Below are 15,886 nucleotides of genomic sequence, written 5' to 3' on the forward strand. Positions count from 1 at the left end.
TGCCAAAATTCTGGGAAAATTCAGGGCAATTATGTGATAAAAGAATATTATAAAAAAAGTTAATTTCAGCTTTTTTTTTCGGACTGTTATGTACCAAACCCTAAAGTGCATGCAAAGCCTCCAATATGAGGAAATTAAACGACCTTACCAGAAACCTGTGTTTTGAGTGTTTTTTTTAGCATGTTAGGCACCAAAACGATAAATAATAAGCAACTCACTCTATATGGAAATCCAAAACAAAGTTACTGAAAACGTATTTTACGTAAAAAAAACGTTAAAACGGATGGAAACCAGCCAATATCAAGAAATAGAAAAACGTTACCAAAAAGGTAAATTTTGAGTGTTTTTGAGCTTTTTAACTATACAAAAACACGAAAATAGATGCAAAGCACTCTATACTAGGAAACAAAAGGACAGTGCAAGAAAAGTATATAATGAGTGTTTTATAGTTCAAAAGAACCACAAAGCAAAAAAACGCAAAAACTTGTGTATATGGAGAGATTTCCTAGATACCAAAATGCTGAAACTCATGAATAACACTCTTAATTGAAAAACAGAACAACCTTACAAAATGCGTGTATTTTGAGTGCTTTTCACATTCTTAGTTACCAAAACCCAAAATTGCATGTGAAACCACCTTTATGTGAGGAAAAAAATGACATTACCAGAAAAGTGTCTTTTAAGTGTTTTTGAGCGTGATAGGCAATAAAGCACTAAGAAGCAGGGCAATCATATTACATTAGAATAACACCAATTTTTACCAAAAACTTGCCTTTAAGTGTTTTTGAGCTCCTTATATACAAAACTGCTAAAACGCATGGAAAACACACTTTATGGAGAAACAGAATAACATTACAAAAAACATGTATTTTCAGTGTTTTTGATCATGTTATCTATAAAAACGCTTAAATACATGCAAAGAACATTATGTTTGGGAAACAAAAGGACATTACGAGAAAGGTGTATTATGAGTGTTTTTAAGTTCCTTAATTACCAAAAAAGCTAAAACCCACAAATAACACTCTTTCTAGAGAAAAAAAAAGAAAAATTTTTGTTTTTTTTTGTTTTGTTATTCATCTTCATAGGTACTAAGATGCCAAATTCTGGGAATATTCTTTAGGAATCGAAAACAAAATTACTAAAAACTTGTCTTTTCGGTGTTTTAAGTAGAAAAACGCTAAAACAAAAGAAAACCTACCAATATGAAGAAATAGAATAACATTACCAAAGAGGTATATTTTGAGTGTTTTTGAGCTTTTTACCTACAAAAAAACGCGAAAATGGATGCAAAGCACTCCCTATTGGAAAAGAAAAGGACATTACGAAAAACATGTATAATGAGTGTCTTATTATTTTCGGGCAAAAGAACTTGTGGTTCACAGGAACCACAAGGCAAAAAACGCAAAAAACTCGTGTATATAAAGAAGTTTCTTAGATACGAATATGCTGAAACTCATGAATAACAATCTTAATTGAGAAACAGAACAACATTACCAAATGCGTGTATTTTGAGTGTTTTTTTCACATTATTCGCAAAACCCTAAATAGCATGCGAAACTAGCTTTATGTGGGAAAAAAAATGACATTACCAGAAGTATCTTTTCAGTGTTTTTGAGCGTGTTAGGCAATAAAGCACTAAAAAGCAGGGCAATCATATTACATTGGAATAAAACCAACTTTTACCAAGAAATTGTTTTTAGGTGTTTTTGAGCTCATTACATACCAAATCGCTAAAACGCATGCAAAACACTCCTTTATGGAGAAGCAGAATAACATTACCAAAAACAAGTGTTTTGAGTGTTTTTTTTATCATGTTACCTAAAAAAACGCTTAAATACATGGAAAGATCCCCATATTTGGGAAACGAAAGGACTTTACGAGAAATGTGTATTATGAATGTTTTTAAGTTCCTTAAATACCAAAACGTTAAAACGTACAAATAACACTCTTTATAGAGAAAAAATAAATAAATAAAAAAATATCATTTTTATTTAATTGTTATCGATGTTCATAGGTACCAAGATGCCAAAATTCTGCCAAAATTCAGGGAAATTTCGTGGAAAAAAACATCGAAAAGTTAATTTTACCTTTTTTTTTTTCGGAGTTATGTTCCAAACCATAAACTGTATGCAAAGCCACCTATCTGATCAAATTTAACGACTTCACAAGAAACATGTCTTTTGAGTGTTTTTCTGCATGTTAGGCACCAAAACGATAAATAATTTCAAAGTCACTCTATATGGAAATCCAAAACAAAATTACTGAAAACGTGTCTTTTAAAAGATTTACGTAGAAAAACTCTAAAACGGATGCAAACCTACCAATATGAAAAAATAGAATAACATTACCAAAAAGATATATTTTGAGTGTTTTTGAGCTTGTTACCTACAAAAAATGCAAAAATGGATGTAAAGCACTCTATATTAGGATACAAAAGGACATTACGAGAAACGTGTATAATGAGTGTTTTTTAATTTTAAAAGAACCACAAGGCAAAAAACGCAAAAACTCGTGTATATAGAGAAATTTTTTACATACCAAAATGAATAAATGCATGAATAACACTTTTAATCGATAAACAGAACTATCCTACCAAATTGTGTATTTTGAGTGTTTTTTTCACATTCTTGGTTACGAAAATGCCAAATTACATGCGAAACTAGCATCATTTGGGAAAAAAAAATGACATTACCAGAAAAGTGTCTTTTCAGTGTTTTTCAGCGTGATATGCAACAAAACACTAAAAAGCAGAACGATTACATTACATGGGAATAAAACCAACTTTTACGAAGAATTTCCCTTCAAGTGTTTTTTAACCCCTTATATACCAAACCGCTAAAACGCATGCAAAACAAACTTTATGGAAAAACAGAATAACATTACCAAAAACATGTGTTTTCAGTGTTTTTGATCATGTTATCTATAAAAACGTTTAAGAACATGCAAAGAACATTATGTTTGGGAAACAAATGGACATTACGAGAAACGTGTATTATGAAAGTTTTTTTTAAGTTCCTTAAGTAACAAACAGCTAAAACCCACAAATAACACTCTTTATTTAAAAAAAATAAAAATATAATAAAATGAAATAAATAGGATTTTTTTTTCTTATTCATCTTCATAGGTACCGAGATGCCAAAATTCTGGGAAAATTCAGGACAATTATGTCATAAAATAATATTATCAGAAAAGTTAATTTCAGCTTTTTTTTCGCACTGTTATGTACCAAACCCTAAAGTGCTTGCAAAGCCTCCAATATGAGGAAATTAAACAACCTTACTAGAAATCTGTGTTTTGAGTGTTTTTTTTTTTTTTTTGGCATATTAGGCACCAAAACGATAAATAATAAGCAACTCACTCTATATGGGAATCCAAAACAAATTTAGTGAAAACTTGTCTTCTCAGTGTTTTACGTAGAAAAACGCTAAAACTGATGCAAAGCAACCAATATCAAGAAATAGAAATACGTTACTAAAAAGATATATTTTGAGTGTTTTTGAGCTTGTTATCTACAAAAAACGCGAAAATTGATGGAAAGCATTCTATATTGAGAAACAAGAGGACATTATAAGAAAAGTGTATATTGAGTGTTTTATAGTTCAAAAGAACCACAAGGCAAAAAACGCAAAATCTCGTGTATATGGAGAGGTATCCTAGATACAAAAATGCTAAAACTCATGTATAACACTCTTAATTGAGACACAGAACAACCTTACTAAATGCGTGTATTTTGAGTGCTTTTAACATTCTTAGTTACCAAAACCCCAAATTGCATGCGAAAATAGATTTTTGGGAAAAAAAAGACAACCATAAAAGTGCCTTTTGAGTGTTTTTGAGCGTGCTAGGCAATAAAGCACAAAAAAGGAGGGCAATCACATTACATTGGAGTAAAACGAAGAATTTGCCTTTAAGTGTTTTTGAGCTCCTTATATACCAAAACACTAAAACTCATGCAAAACACACTTTATGGTTAAACAGAATAACATTAACAAAAACATGTATTTTGAGTGTTTTTGATCATATTTTCAATAAAAACGCTTAAATACATGCAAAGAACACTATTTTTGGGAAACGAAAGGAGATTACGAGAAACGAGTATTATGAGTGTTTTTAAGTTCATTAATTACCAAAGAGCTAGAAGCCACAAATAACACTCTTTATTGAGAAACAATAAATAAAAAAAAATACATTTTTTTCTTTCTTATTCATCTTCACAGGTATCGAAATGCCAAAATTCGGGCAAATTTCAAGAAATTATGTGAAATAAGAAAATTATCAAAAAAGTTAAATTTCGCTTTTTTTCGGACTGTTATGTACCAAACCCATAAAGTGCATGCAAAGCCACATATATGGGGAAATTAAACGGTCTTATGAGTGTTTTTCATCATGTTAGGAACCAACACGATAAATAACATGGCAGTCAATCTATATGGGAATGAAAAACAGAATTACTAATAACATGTCTTTTCGGTGTTTTACGTAGAAAAACGCTAAAACGGATGTAAACCAACCAATATGAAGAAATAAAATAGCATTACCAAAAATGTATATTTTAAGTGTTTTTCAAATTGTTACCTACAAAAAACGCGAAAATGGATGGAAAGCACTCTATATTGGGAAGCAAAAGGACTTTACGAGAAACGTGTATAATGAGTGTTTTATAGTTTCACAAGAACTACAAGGCAAAAAACTCAAATATTTGTTTATATAGAGAAGTTTCTTACATTCCAAAATGCTGAAACTCTGGAACAACACTCTTAATTGAGAAACAGAACAATCTTACTAAATGCGTGTATTTTGAGTGCTTTTCACATCCTTAGTTACCAAAACCCGAAATTGCATGCGAAACCAGCTTTATGTGGGACAAAAATGACATTACCAGAAAAATGTCTTTTGAGTGTTTTTTAGCGTGTTAGGCAATAAAGCACTAAAAAGCAGGGCAATCACATTACATTGGAATAAAACCAATTTTTAACAAGAACTTGCCTTTAAGTGTATTTGAGCTCCTTATATACCAAAACACTAAAATGCATGCAAAATACAATTTATAGTAAAAGCGAAATAACATTACCAAAAACATGTATTTTGAGTGTTTTTGATCATGTTACCAATAAAAAACGCTTAAATACATGCAAAGAACCGTTTTTTTGGGAAATGAAAGGACATTACGAGAAACGTGTATTATGAGTGTTTTTAAGTTCATTAAGTACGAAAAAGCTAAAAGTCACAAATTACACTCTTTATTGAGAAAAAATAAATAAATAAATTAAAAAATACGATTTTTTTTTCATTCTTATTCATCTTCACAGGTAACAAGCTGCCAAAATTCGGGCAAAGTTCAGGAAATTATATGAAATAAGAACATTATCAAAAAAGTTAAAGCTTTTTTTTTTTCGGACTGTTATGTAGCAAGCCCCTAAAGTGCATGCAAAGCCACCTATATGGGGAAATTAAACGTCTTTGCCAGAAAACTGTCTTATGAGTGTTTTTCAGCATGTTAGAAACCAACACGATAAAACCCAAGGAAGTCAATCTATATGGGAATCCAAAACAAAATTACTGAAAACGTGTCTTTTCGGTGTTTTACGTAGAAAACGCTAAAACGGATGCAAACTAACCAAAATGAAGAAATAGAATAACATTATCAAAAAGGTATATTTTAAAATGTTTTTGAAATTGTAACCTACAAAAAACGCGAAAATGGATGGAAAGCACTCTATATTGGGAAGCAAAAGGCCCCATAAAGTATGTTAGGCACCAAAACGATAAATAATATGAAAGTCACTCCATATGGAAATCCAAAACAAAAATACTGGAAACGTGTCTTTTAAAAGATTTACGTAGAAAAACGCTAAAACGGATGCAAACCAACGAATATGAAAAAATAGAATAACATTACCAAAAAAGTATATTTTGTGTGTTTTTGAGCTTGTTCCATAAAAACAAACGCGAAAATGGATGCAAAGCACTCTATATAAGGAAAAAAAAAGGACATAACGAGAAACGTGTATAATGAGTGATTTATAGTTTCACCAGAATCACAAGGCAAAAAACGCAAAAACTCGACTGTATGGAGAAGTTTCTAAGATACCAAAATACTGAAACTCATGAATAACACTTATAATCAAGAAAAAGAACAACCTTACTAAATGCGTGTATTTTGAGTCTTTTTTTTACATTCTTAGTTACCAAAACCCCAAATTCCATGCGAAACTAGCTTTATGTGGGAAAAAAATGACATTACCAGAAAAGTGTCTTTGAGTGTTTTTGAGCGTGTTAGGCAATAAACCGTTAAAAAGCAGGGCAATCACATTACATGGGAATAAAACAAAATTTTAGGAAGAACTTGCCTTTTAGTGTTTTTGACACGCATTTAGTAAGGTTGGTCTATTCTCAATTAAGAGTGTTATTTATAAGTTTTAGCATTTACACGAGTTTTTGCGTTTTTTGCCTTGTGGTTTTTTTAAACTATAAAACATTCATTATACATTTTTCTCGCAATGTCCGTTTGTTCCCCAATATAGAGAGCTTTGTATCCATTTTCGCGTTTTTTTGTAGGTAACAAGCTCAAAAACACTCAAAATATACATTTTTGGTAATGTTTTTCTGCTTCTTGATATTGGTTGGTTTGTATCAGTTTTAGCGTTTTTGTACGTAAAACACTGAGAAGACACGTTTTCAGTAATTTTCTTTTCGATTCCCACATAGAGTGAGTTCCTTATTATTTATCGTTTTGGTGCCTAACATGCTGAAAAACACTCAAAAGACAGATTTCTGGTAAGGTCTTTAATTTCCTCATATGGGAGGCTTTGCATGTTTTTCAGTGTTTTTGAGCGTGTTACGCAATAAAGCACTAAAAGCCAGGGCAATCACATTACATGGGAATAAAACCAAATTTTACCAAGAACTGGCCTTTAAGTGTTTTTGAGCTCCTTACATACCAAAACGCTAAAACACATGGAAAAATACATTTTATGGAGAAACAGAATAACATTACGAAATACATGTATTTTGAGTGTTTTTGATCATGTTAACTAAAAAAAACGATAAAATACATGCAAAGAACCTTGTGTTTCGGAAACAAAAGAACATTACGAGAAACGTGTATTATGAATGATTTTTAAATTCCTTTAGTACCAAAAAAGCTAAAACCGGAAAATAACACTCTTTAGAAAAAAATAAATAAATAAACAAAAAAATGGGATTTTTTTATTTTATTATTCATCTTCATAGGTACCGAGATGCCAAAATTAATCCAAAATTCAGGGAATTTATGTGGAAAAAAGAACATTATCATAAAAGTTAATTATACCTTTTTTTGGGGGATTGTTATGTACGAAACCCTAAAGTGCATGCAAAGCCACCTATATAACGAAGTTAAACGACTTTACCAGAAACCTGTCTTTTCAATGTTTTTCAGTATGTTAGGCACCAAAACGATAAATAATATGGAAGTCAGTCAGTATGTGAATCCAAAAGAAAATTACTGAAAACGTGTCTTTTCAGTGTTTTACGTAGAAAAACGCTAAAGCGGATACAAACCATCCTATATGAAGAAATAGAATAACATTACCCAAAAAGATATATTTTGAGTGTTTTTGAGCTTGTTACCTACAAAAAATGCAAAAATGGACTATATAATTAGGAAACAAAAGGACATTACGAGAAACGTGTATAATGAGTGTTTTATAGTTTTAAAAGAACCACAAGGCAATAAACACAAAAAATCGTGTATATAGACATATCAAAATGAATAAATGCATGAATAACACTTTTAATCGATAAACAGAACTACCTTACCAAATTGTGTATTTTGAGTGTTTTTCACATTCTTATTTACGAAAATGCCAAATTACATGCGAAACTAGCTTTATGTGGAAAAAAAAAGTGATATTAGAAAAGAGTCTTTTGAGTGTTTTTCAGCGTGATATGCAACAAAACACTAAAAAGCAGAACGATCACATTACATGGTAATAAAACCAGCTTTTACGAAGAATTTGCCTTTAAATGTTTTTTAACCCCTTATATACCAAACTGCTAAAACGCATGCAAAACAAACTTTATGGAAAAACAGAATAACATTACCAAAAACAAGTATTTTGAGTGTTTTTGATCATGTTGTCTATAAAAACGCTTAAGTATATGCAAAGAACATTATGTTTGGGAAACAAAAGGACATTACAAGAAACGTGTATTATGAGTGTTTTTTTTTTAATTCCTTAAGTACCAAAAGGCTAAAACCCACAAATAACACTCTTTATTTAGAAAAAAAAAATTATTTATTTATTTATTTATTTATTTATTTATTTTATTTTTTTTGTTATTCATCTTTATAGGTACCGAGATGCCAAAATTCTTGGGAAATTCAGGGCAATTATGTGATAAAAGAATATTATCAAAAAAGTTAATTTCAGATCTTTTTTTTTCGGACTGTTATGTACCAAACCCTAAAGTGCATGGAAAGCCTCCAATATGAGGAAATTAAACGACATTACCAGAAATATGTGTTTTGATTGTTTTTTAGCATGTTAGGCACCAAAACGATAAATAATAAGGAACTCACTCTATATGGGAATCCAAAACAAAGTTACTGAAAACATGTCTTCTCAGTGTTTTACATAGAAAAAACGCTAAAACAGATGCAAAGCAACCAATATCAAGAAATAGAAAAACGTTACTAAAAAGGTATATTTTGAGTGTTTTTGAGCTTGTTACCTACAAAAAACGCGAAAATTGATGCAAAGCACTCTATATTGGGAAACAAAAGGACATTGCAAGAAAAGTGTATAATGAGTGTTTTATAGTTTAAAAGAACCACAAGGCAAAAAACGCAAAATCTCGTGTATATGGAGAGGTTTTGTAGATACTAAAATGCTAAAACTCATGTATAACACTCCTTATTGAGAAACAGAACAACCTTACTAAATGCGTGTATTTTGAGTGCTTTTAACATTGTTAGTAACCAAAACCCCAAATTGCATGCGAAAATAGATTTTTGGGAAAAAAAAAATGATTTACCAAAAAAGTGTCTTTTGAGTGTTTTTGAGCGTGATAGGCAATAAAGTACTAAAAAAGAGGGCAATCACATTACATTGGAGTAAAACGAATTTTTACCAAGAACTTGCCTTTTAGTGTTTTTGAGGTCCTTATATACCAAAACACTAAAACGCATGCAAAACACACTTTATGGTGAAACAGAATAACATTACCAAAAACGTATTTTGAGTGTTTTTGATCACGTTACCAATAAAAACGCTTAAATACATGCAAAGAACACTATTTTTGGGAAACGAAAGGAGATTACTAGAAACGTGTATTATAAATATTTTTAAGTTCATTAATTACCAAAAAGATAAAAGCCACAAATAAAACTCTTTATTGAGAAAACAATAAATGAATAAAAATAAATACGATATTTTTTTCTTTCTTATTCATCTTCACAGGTACCAATATGCAAAAATTCGGGCAAAATTCAGGAAATTATGTGAAATAAGAACATTATCAAAAAAGTTAAACCTAGCTTTTTTTTCGGACTGTTATGTACCAAACCCGTAAAATGCATGCAAAGCCACCTATCACCGTAAATTAAACGTCTTTGCCAGAAAACGGCCTTAAGAGTGTTTTTCAGCATCTTTGGAACCAACACGATAAATAATATGGAAGTCAATCTATATGGGAATTGAAAACAAAATTACTAAAAACGTGTCTTTTCCGTGTTTTACGTGGAAAAAACGCTAAAACGGATGCAAACCAACCAATATGAAGAAATAAAATAACATTACCAAAAAGGTATATTTTGAGTGTTTTTAAATTTGTTACCTACAAAAAACGCGAAAATGGATGGAAACCACTTTATATTCGGAAGCAAAAGGACATTACGAGACACGTGTGTAATAAGTGTTTTATAGTTTCACAAGAACTACAAGGCAAAAAACGTAAAAAACTCGTGTATATAGAGAAGTTTCTTACATTGTAAAATGCTGAAACTCTGGAACAACACTCTAAATTGAGAAACAGAACAATCTTACTAAATGCGTGTATTTTGAGTGTTTTTCACATTCTTAGTTACCAAAACCCCAAATTGCATGCGAAACCAGCTTTATGTGGGTAAAAAATGACATTTATATAAAAAATATCTTTTGAGTGTTTTTGAGCATGTTAGGGAATAAAGCACTAAAAAGCAGGGCAAACACATTACATTGGAATAAAACCAATTTTTAACAAGAACTTGTTTTTAAGTGTTTTTGAGCTCCTTATATACCAAAACACTAAAACGCACGCAAAATACACTTTATTGTGAAACAGAAGAACATTACCAAAAATATGTATTTTGAGGGTTTTTGATCATGTTACCAATAAAAACGCTTAAATACATGTAAAGAACCCTATTTTTGGGAAACAAGAGGACATTACGAGAAACGTGTATTATGAGTGTTTTTAAGTTCCTTAAGTACCAAAAAAGCTAAAACCCACAAATAACACTCTTTATAGAGAAAAAAAAAGAAAAGAATATATATATATATATATATATATATATATATATATATATATATATATATATATATATATATATATATATATATATATATATATATATATATATATATATATATATATATATATATATATATATATATATATATATATATTTTTTTTTTTTTTTTTTTTTTTATTCATCTTCATAGGTAGTATGATGCCAAAATTCTGGCAATATTCTTGGGAAATCGAAAACAAAATTACTGAAAACGTGTCTTTTCGGTGTTTTACGAAGAAAAACGCTAAAACAGATGAAAACCAACCAATATGAAGAAATAGAATAACATTACTAAAGAGGTATATTTTGAGTGTTTTTGAGCTTGTTACCTACAAAAAACGCGAAAATGGAGGCAAAGCACTCCCTATTGGGAAAGAAAAGGACATTACGAGAAACATGTATAATGAGTGTCTTATTATTTTCGGGCAAAAGAACTTGTGGTTCACAAGAACCACAAGGCAAAAAACGCAAAAACTCGTGTATATAAAGAAGTTTCAGAGATACCAAAATGCTGAAACTCATGAATAAAGATCTTAATTGAGAAACAGAACAACATTACCAAATGAGTGTATTTTGAGTGTTTTTTCATATTCTTTTCCAAAACCCTAAATAGCATGCGAAACTAGCTTGATGAGGGAAAAAAATGACATTACCAGAAGTATCTTTTCAGTGTTTTTGAGCGTGTTAGGCAATAAAGCACTAAAAAGCAATCATATTACATTGGAATAAAACCAACTTTTACCAAGAACTTGCCTTGAAGTTTTTTTCAGCTCCTTACATACCAAATCGCTAAAACGCATGTAAAACACTCCTTTATGGAGAAGCAGAATAACATTACCAAAAATAAGTGTTTTGATTGTTTTTTTATCATGTTACCTATAAAAACACTTAAATACATGCAAAGATCCCCATATTTTGCAAACGAAAGGACAGTACGAGAAATGTGTATTATGAATGTTTTTATGTTCCTTAAGTACCAAAACGTTAAAACCTACAAATACAATTCTTTATAGAGAAAAAAAATAAATAAAAAAATAGCATTTATATTTTTTTGTTATTGATGTTCATAGGTACCAAGATGCCAAAATTCTGCCAAAATTCAGGGAAATTATGTAGGAAAAACATTATGGAAAAAGTTAGTTTTACCTTTTTTTTTCGGAGTTATGTTTCAAACCATAAAGTGTATGCAAAGCCACCTATCTGATGAAATTTAACGACTTTAAAAGAAATCTGTCTTTTGAGTGTTTTTCTGCATGTTAGGCAACAAAACGATAAATAATATGAAAGTCACTCTATATGGAAATCCAAAACAAAATGACTGAAAACGTGTCTTTTAAAAGATTTACGTAGAAAAACGCTAAAACGGATGCAAACCAATTAATATGAAGAAATAGAATAACATTACCCAAAAGTATATTTTGTATGTTTTTGAGCTTGTTACATAAAAAAAAAACGCGAAAATGGATGTAAAGCACTCTATATAAGAAAAAAAAAGGACATAACGAAAAACGTGTATAATGAGTGTTATATAGTTTCACCAGAATCACAAGGCAAAAAACGCAAAAAATCGACTGTATGGAGAAGTTTCTAAGATACCAAAATACTGAAATTCATGAATAGTACTCTTAATTAAGAAACAGAACAACCTTACTAAATGCGTGCATTTTGAGTGTTTTTTTACATTCTTAGTTACCAAAACCCCAAATTCCATGCGAAACTAGTTTTATGTGGGAAAAAAATGACATTACCAGAAAAGCGTCTTTGAGTGTTTTTGAGCGTGTTAGGCAATAAAGCACTAAAAACCAGGGCTATCACATTACATGGGAATAAAACCAACTTTTACGAAGAACTTGCCTTTTAGTGTTTATGACCCCCATTTAGTAAGGTTGCTCTGTTTCTCAATTAAGAGTGTTATTCGTGAGTTTCAGTATTTTGGTATATAGGAAACTTCTCCATATACACGAGTTTTTGCGTTTTTTGCCTTTTGTTTTTTTGAATTATAAAACATTCATTATACACTTTTCTCGCAATGTCGCTTTGTTTCCAAATATAGAGTGCTTTGTATCCATTTTCGCGTTTTTTTGTAGGTAACAAGCTCAAGAACACTCAAAATATACATTTTTGGTAATGTTTTTCTGCTTCTTGATATTGGTTGGTTTGTATCAGTTTTAGCGTTTTTTTACGTAAAACACTGAGAAGACACGTTTTCAGTAATTTTCTTTTGGATTCCCACATACAGTGAGTTCCTTATTATTTATCGTTTTAGTGCCTAACATGCTGAAAAACACTCAAAAGACAGATTTCTGGTAAGGTCTTTAATTTCCTCATATAGCAGGCTTTGCATGTCTTTTCAGTGTTTTTGAGCGTGTTACGCAATAAAGCACTAAAAGCGGGGGCAATCACATTACATGGGAATAAAACCAAATTTTACCAAGAACTTGCCTTTAAGTGTTTTTGAGCTCCTAACATACCAAATCGCTAGAACGCATGCAAAGTACATTTTATGGAGAAACAGAATAACATTACCAAATACATGTATTTTGAGTGTTTTTGATCATGTTATCTATAAAAACGCTTAAATACATGCAGAGAATTTTATGTTTGGGAAACGAAGGGACATTACGAGAAACGTGTATTATGAGTGTTTTTTAAGTTCCTTCAGTACGAAAAAGGTAAAACCCAGAAATAACACGTTTTAGAAAAAAAAATAATAAATAAAAAAAATAAAAAAATGGGAATTTTTTTTTTCATCTTCATAGGTACCGATTTGCCAAAATTCTGCCAAAATTCAGGGAATTTATGTGAAAAAAAGAACATTATCATGAAAGTTAATTATAGCTTTTTTTTTCTGATTGTTATGTACCAAAACCTAAAGTGCATGGAAAGCCACATATATAGGGAAGTTAAACGACTTTACCAGAAACCTGTCTTTTCAGTGTTTTTCAGCATGTTACGCACCAATACGATAAATAATATGAAAATCTGTCAATATGTAAATCCAAAACAAAATTACTGAAAACGTGTCTTTTCAGTGTTTTACGTACAAAAACGCTAAAGCGGATGCAAACCATCCTATATGAAGAAATAGAATAACATTACTAAAAAGATATATTTTGAGTGTTTTTGAGCTTGTTACCTACAAAAAAAAATGCAAAAATGGATGTAAAGCACTTTATATTAGGAAACAAAAGGACATTACGAGAAACGTGTATAATGAGTGTTTTATAGTTTTAAAAGAACCACAAGGCAATAAACGCAAAAACTCGTGTATATAGAGAAATTTCTTACATACCAAAATGATGAAATGCATGAATAACACTTTTAATCTTAGTTACGAAAATGCCAAATTACATGCAAAATTACCTTCATGTGGGAAAAAAAATAACATTACCAAAAAAGTGTCTTTATAGTGTTTTTGAGCGTGATATGCAACAAAGAACTACAAAGCAGAACAATTACATTACATGGGATTAAAACCAACTTTTACGAAGAACTTGCCTTTAAGTGTTTTTTAACTCCTTGCATACCAAATCGCTAAAACGCATGCAAAACACCCTTTATGGAGAAACAGAATAACATTACCAAAAACATGTATTTTGAGTGTTTTTGATCATGTAACCTATAAAAACGCTTAAATACATGTAAAGAACAATATGTTTGAATAAGAAAAGGACATTACGAAAATCGTGTATTATGAGTGTTTTTATGTTCCTTAAGTACCAAAAAGCTAAAACTCACAAATAACACTCTTTATAGAGAGAAACATTTTTTTTTTTTGTTATTCATCTTCATAGGTACCGAGATGCCAAAATTCTGGCAAAATTCATGGAAATTTTATAAAAAAAATCAATATAAAAAAAATTTAGCTTTTTCCGGAGTTAGGTACAAACCTTAAAGTGCAGGCAAATCCACCTATATGGGGAAATTACACGACTTTACCAGAAACCTGTCTTTTGAGTGTTTTTCAGCAATATCAACAATATTACTGAAAACATGTCTTTTCAGTGATTTACGTAGAAAAACGCTAAAACAAAAGTAAATCAACCAATATGAAGAAATAGAATAACATTACCAAAAAGATATATTTTGATGTGTTTTTGAGCTTGTTACCAACAAAAAATGCAAAAATGGATGGAAAGCACTTTATATTGGCAAAGAAAAGGACATTACGAGAAACGTGTATGAGTGTTTTATAGTTTGAGAAGAACCACAAGGTAAAAAACTCAAAAACTCGTGTACATAAAGAAGTTTCTTACATACCAAAAAGCTGAAACTCATGAATAACACTTTTAATTTTGAAACAGAAATACCTTACCAAATGTGTGTATTAGAAAAGTTTCTTACATACCAAAATGCTGAAACTCATGAATAACACTTTTAATTAAGAAATAGAGCAACCTTACATGTGTTTTGAGTTTTTTTTCATATTCTTAATTACCAAAACCCCAAATTCCATGCAAAACTACCTTTATGTGGGAAAAAAATGATATTACTAGAAAAGTGTCTTTTGAATGTTTTTGAGCGAGTTAGGCAATAAAGCATTAAAAAGCAGGGCAATCACGTTACATGGAAATTAAAAAAAAACTTTTACCAAGAATATCCCTTTAAGTATTTTTGAGTTCATTACATACCAAAACGCTAAAACAATGCAAAACACCTTTTATGAAGAAACAGAATAAAATTACCAAAAACATATATTTTGAGTGTTTTTGATCATGTTATCTATAAAAACGAATAAATACATACAAAGAACCTTATGTTTGCGAAACGAAAGGACATGATCAAAAACACTCAAAATACATGTTTTTGGTAATGTTACTCTGTTTCTCCATAAAGGGTGTTTTGCATGCGTTTTAGCGTTTTGGTATGTAAGGAATTAAAAAAAAAACACTAAGGCAAGTTCTTCGTAAAAGTTTGTTTTATTCCCATGTAATGTGATTGTTCTGCTTTTTTGTGCTTTGTTGCATATCACGCTCAAAAACACTCAAAAGACACTTTTCTGGTAATATCATTTTTTTTTTTTACCACATAAAGCTAGTTTCGCATGTAATTTGGGATTTTCGTAACTAAGAATGTGAAAAACACACACAAAAAAAAAAAAACATTTGGCAAGGTAGTTCTGTTTCTTAATTAAAAGTGCTATTCATGCATTTTAGCATTTTGGTATGTAAGAAACTTCTCTATATACACAAGTTTTTGGGTTTTTTGCCTTGTGGTTCGTGTGAAACTATAAAACACTCATTATACACGTTTCTCGTAATGTTCTTTTGTTTCCCAATATAGAGTGCTTTCCATCCATTTTCGCAGTTTTTCTAGGTAACAAGCTGAAAAACACTCAAAATATATCTTTTT

Source organism: Scylla paramamosain, chromosome 26, assembly GCF_035594125.1.
Source record: "Scylla paramamosain isolate STU-SP2022 chromosome 26, ASM3559412v1, whole genome shotgun sequence".
In the NCBI taxonomy this organism is placed as follows: Eukaryota; Metazoa; Arthropoda; class Malacostraca; order Decapoda; family Portunidae; genus Scylla; species Scylla paramamosain.